This window comes from Quercus suber, unplaced genomic scaffold (assembly GCF_002906115.3).
Source record: "Quercus suber isolate HL8 unplaced genomic scaffold, Cork oak 2.0 scaffold_1088, whole genome shotgun sequence".
NCBI classification, from domain to species: Eukaryota; Viridiplantae; Streptophyta; class Magnoliopsida; order Fagales; family Fagaceae; genus Quercus; species Quercus suber.
Window position 1 is genome coordinate 33,137 of NW_027070493.1, and position 5,634 is coordinate 38,770.

At 32.2% G+C, this 5,634-nt stretch overlaps 1 long non-coding RNA gene across 1 annotated transcript in view; it reads right to left on the reverse strand.

Annotated features, from left to right (window-relative positions):
* Window positions 1-681: 681 nt before the first annotated feature.
* The window catches only part of LOC136065702 (uncharacterized), a 7,889-nt gene continuing 2,936 nt past the window's right edge, over window positions 682-5,634 (reverse strand). Inside the window, exon 3 of the long non-coding RNA XR_010627296.1 lies at window positions 682-843. This is a non-coding gene — a long non-coding RNA (uncharacterized LOC136065702). The remainder of the gene's footprint in view (window positions 844-5,634) is intronic.

The window sequence follows — 5,634 nt, forward strand, 5'->3', positions numbered from 1 at the left end:
AAAATTGGAGAAGGTAAGACTTCTTAAAGTCGATACAAAGAAACCACCAACAGGATACATTTAACATATATATCCCACTAAGATATGGTCAGTCCAAGCGATTCCCATTCAATTTGATGGTGGCCAAACTTGTGGTATTTGATCATGAATGCGTGCTTAATTAAAAATTGGAGAAGGTAAGACTTCTTAAAGTCGATACAAAGAAAACACCAACAGGATTATGAAACTAAAAGTTTTAGTTACACAATCCACAGGATTATGAAACTAAAAGTTTCAGAAAACAAAACTAGTTTGTTTTGTTCTGCACTATACACTCAGTCCATCAAAACCAAACCATATATGGTTGCATATATGCATTAGTAAAGAAATCTATCGTCTATGTTTCGATGGTTCTCGACAATGTAAATTGAAAGTAGAAAATCGCAACACACATCTAAGGCGGTCGTTTCTTTGTATTTTCATAACATCCCTCATTTTCTTCCTTTAACTAAAATCAAATAAATCCAACTGCAGAAAGCATACTTTTAGCTTGGACACCAAATTTGACGTATTAATGTTAATTAATTTTGTTGAACCTAATTGATCATGATTGATGTTGATTGACATTCATTGATGCTATTACACTTGGAGAGATTTACTTGCCATTTGAATTCTATTTCAAAATATAATATAATCTCATTATAAGTTTATTTTCTTTACATAATATAATTTGGGGACTCTAGTTTGAGGACTCCATTTAAAAGGAACCAGAGTTCAATTGATCATGGTTTAGTTGGAACTTTTCTTCTAGTGCTTCTTCCACTCCCACAGTCACTTTACGACTCCGAAGAGTTCAAAGCCTCACTGCCAAGTGCCAACCATAGAATTAGTAATGGTATATGAAGGGGCCAATCCAATATTCCTACACAACTGATCTCATATACGAAAAATTTTATATATAAAATACTTCAAGGAATAAGTAAAAAAAATAAAATCAAACTAGATGTGTAACCATTTTGTCGCCAAAAGAACAAAATGGCATCATTGGTGGCACCAATAATGGCATCATTTTTAAACATACATTTTAGGTCCAGTATGTTATGATAGATATCAAATTGAGAAATATGCAATCAAACATATACATATTTGACCAGTTGATGCTCTAACTCATAAGAATTCTGATTGAATATGAATAATTCCGCTAGAGTTAAGCGCAGATTCAACCAGATTATTAGGCAGGAGAAAGATACATGTAAGGAGAGGCTGAGATCTCATTTATGCCACAAACTTATTGAACAGCATCAAATAATATCTAGTTAGAAATACATATTTCACACAAAATACCATAGCCAATTTATGAATCCATAATTTTGTCTAAAAACAAAATTATGACTCAATGGACATCAATAACCTCGATACCAATAATAGAAAATAGTACACATGCATCATGCAGGACATCGTGTAGTTACTATAAACTATAATAATGCAATTCTCTTTATATCATAATATAACATTCATTCTCATAATGTATTACACAAATAATGAATATATCAAACATGATAATATCTCGAGTACTTATTTTTAATAAATTTGGATTTATAATAGGTGCTCGCAATCTAAACCTATCTTTTCCCATTGAGTGCACAAAAATGGACCGAATACATCAAAGTGGACCAAAAATGGACCGAATTGGACTGAAATGAACCGAATGAACAGAAGTGGACACAAATAGACTGAATTAGACTAAAAGGACTGAAGTGGACCAACTTGAACTGAATAGAACTAAATAGACCAAAACTGACCGAAGTGGACCGGTTAGGACCAAATGAACTGAATAGGATCAAAAGAGACCAAATAAGACCGAATGAACTGAATATCACCAAAGTGGACATAATGGACTGAATAGAAGCAAAATGGGCTGAATAAGACCAAAGCAGATAGAATGAGACCGAATAGGACCAAAGCGGACAGAATGGACCGAATATGACCAAATGGATCGATTGGGACCGAATAGGACAAAATGGACCAAATTGGGCCAAAGTACACAACATAAATATAAGAGAAACACGTTTGCAGTGGTAAAATTTGGTTTAAAAATCAAATACATAAAATGATGATGTTGTGAAGCCTTCAAAGTGAGGTAGTAAATACATATCTAGAATATATATATATATATATATATGATATTAAGTTTTATTTATTAATTCTTATTTAAACATAGAATTCATGCATCATAAATAAATATAGGACATTCATTGTTTGGCAACTTATTGTCAATTTGAGTTTCAATGTATTTGGCATCATAAAAAATGGTGCACACAGTTGTTATTGTAGTTGAATTTCTGGTTTGATAGCATGGGCTCTATGCATATTTGGCATACGAAGATTGAATGATCTTCCTCTACTTGTTCATGGTGTGTTTCTTCTTCTATATGTCTTTATAATGTTTCCACAATGAGTTTCCCATAGCTTGAAAGTTGAAAACTACAACTACAATATTGTTTAATTTTTCTTTAAGGGTTCTTACTTCTTATATAGATGTATGAGTCGAGTTTAGCCTAGTTCTTTTAATTGTATATGAGTGTTAGGGGAGTATATCAGCTCCACATCCTTACTGTGAAGGAATTTGCATTGCATATAAACATGCTTTGGAAGCAAGTCAAACACTTAACTACACACCATTCTAGGACTAAATTGGCCTCTGCCCTTTTCAGGCAAAATAAGTAGCATTCAATGACTCAATGGACATCAATAACCTCGATACCAATAATAGAAAATAGTACACATGCATCATGCAGGACATCGTCTAGTTACTATAAACTATAATAATGCAATTCTCTTTATATCATAATATAACATTCATTCTCATAATGTATTACACAAATAATGAATATATCAAACATGATAATATCTCGAGTACTTTTTTTTAATAAATTTGGATTTATAATAGGTGCTCGCAATCTAAACCTATCTTTTCCCATTGAGTGCACAAAAATGGACCGAATACATCAAAGTGGACCAAAAATAGACCGAATTGGACTGAAATGAACCGAATGAACAGAAGTGGACACAAATAGACTGAATTAGACTAAAAGGACCGAAGTGGACCGATTTGGACTGAATAGAACTAAATAGACCAAAACTGACCGAAGTGGACCGGTTAGGACCAAAAGAGACCAAATAAGACCGAATGAACTGAATATCACCAAAGTGGACATAATGAACCGAATAGAAGCAAAATGGGCTGAATAAGACCAAAACAGATAGAATGAGACCGAATAGGACCAAAGCGGACAGAAAGGACCGAATATGACCAAATGGATCGAATGAGACCAAATAGGACAAAATGGACCAAATTGGGCCAAAGTACACAACATAAATATAAGAGAAACACGTTTGTAGTGGTAAAATTTGGTTTAAAAATCAAATACATAAAATGATGATGTTGTGAAGCCTTCAAAGTGAGGTAGTAAATACATATCTAGAATATATATATATATATATATGATATTAAGTTTTATTTATTAATTCTTATTTAAACATAGAATTCATGCATCATAAATAAATATAGGACATTCATTGTTTGGCAACTTATTGTCAATTTGAGTTTCAATGTATTTGGCATCATAAAAAATGGTGCACACAGTTGTTATTGTAGTTGAATTTCTGATTTGATAGCATGGGCTCTATGCATATTTGGCGTATGAAGATTGAATGATCTTCCTCTACTTGTTCATGGTGTGTTTCTTCTTCTATATGTCTTTATAATGTTTCCACAATGAGTTTCCCATAGCTTGAAAGTTGAAAACTACAACTACAATATTATTTAATTTTTCTTTAAGGGTTCTTACTTCTTATATAGATGTATGAGTCAAGTTTAGCCTAGTTCTTTTAATTGTATATGAGTGTTAGGGGAGTATATCAACTCCACATCCTTTACTGTGAAGGAATTTGCATTGCATATAAACATGCTTTGGAAGCAAGTCAAACACTTAACTACACACCATTCTAGGACTAAATTGGCCTCTGCCCTTTTCAGGCAAAATAAGTAGCATTCTGCTCTCTTTTCCAAACTAATTAGGGAAATGCTCCTCTTTTGAAACTCGACTTACTCAAAATCGAGTTTTAAAAAAAAAAAAAAAATTTGGAGCCCTATAATGACGTTTTTAAGGACATATAGTGGCGTTTTAAGGACCAATAGTGGCGTTTTGTAACTCTATCTCCATGAACTTGAGTTCTATGAAATTTATTTACCTATAACTTGAGTTCATGAAGCTTGAGTTCCAAAACGCCACTATAGGTCCTTAAAAACGTCACTATAGGTCCTTAAAAATGTTACTATAAAGCTTAACTCGATTTTGAGAAATACAAGTTTCAAAAGAGAGGCATTTTCCTAATTAATTTGAAAAATGGGGCAAAATACTACTTATTTTGCCCGAAAAGGGCAAAGGCCAATTTTGTCCAGCCACTCTAAGAAAAACAATTCCTAATGGGAATCTAAATACAAGATAAAAGTAAAACGTTTTGGCTATCATATAGTGTATATATAGATATAGATATAGGTATGGAAGAATTGAAAATTTTAATGGTTAAACATGGTGACAACAAATTTTACAATACTCTCCTGGATGTGATTTTATTTGGCAGTAAAAAAAAAAAAATTAATGGTTTTTTTTTTTTTCATTGGTTATTTGATTTAGAAGATTTCTTTTAATTAAGTGGAACTCCCTATTTTATTAAATGGTTAGATCTAAAATGACATTTACAGTAAACTGTATTATTTTGGCATCGTAATTTGCCTATTGATGACATTTACATCACATTATGAGATGACATAGACGTAAAATACAAGAAATGTCTATAACAAATTGATTCATAAAAAATTTATTTAAAAAAAAAAAAAAGGTAGTGTTTTAGGGGTGTGACCCTATGTTCCCTGCAGGAGCCGGTGGTGGTGGTTCAGGAACTACTGATGCCATTAGCTTTGCCAAGTCAAGAACTCGACCTTCGTTTCGTTTTATAGTACTGATAGGTGCATACAACTTTTCCCCTTCTCTTGCGTAAATTAACTTTTTCTCCATCTTCTCACCTGGTTCTTGCATCAAAGAAATCAAATCACCCCAACATATTCAGAAAACTAACAAGCAGAGAAAATAAAAAAGCTGAAACTGGTGTCAATTGCAATTTCATCACGGTAAATTTGGAAGTAAAGAGGACATCCATTTGTAGTAGCCTTGTATTGTACTTTGTAATATTCCATTACAATTTTTGGTTCTAAGGCTAGTCTGCCTCATAGTTCAGTTAAAATTTAGAAATCATGCATCACAAACGTTCATCACCGTATCATCTTATGGAAATTAAACTTGTTAAAATAACAGCTATTGATTAAATTCATGATTTTATAATAATTTAAAATTTTAAAACAAATGATAATTTATTATAGTATTAGAACAAGTAATCTAAGTAAGAACTCTATCTCCATTCTTCCTCCTATTTAAAAGGTTAAAAGGCGTAATTCCTATTGAATATTGGAGAGGTGTGGTAAAAAAAATGTTTTGCTGCTAGTATTTTCTGTACACGTGTTAGGTATTGATTTGCATCTATCATGAAGGTGTATACAAAGCTATTGAATGAAAAGGCTCTCAATATCTCTCT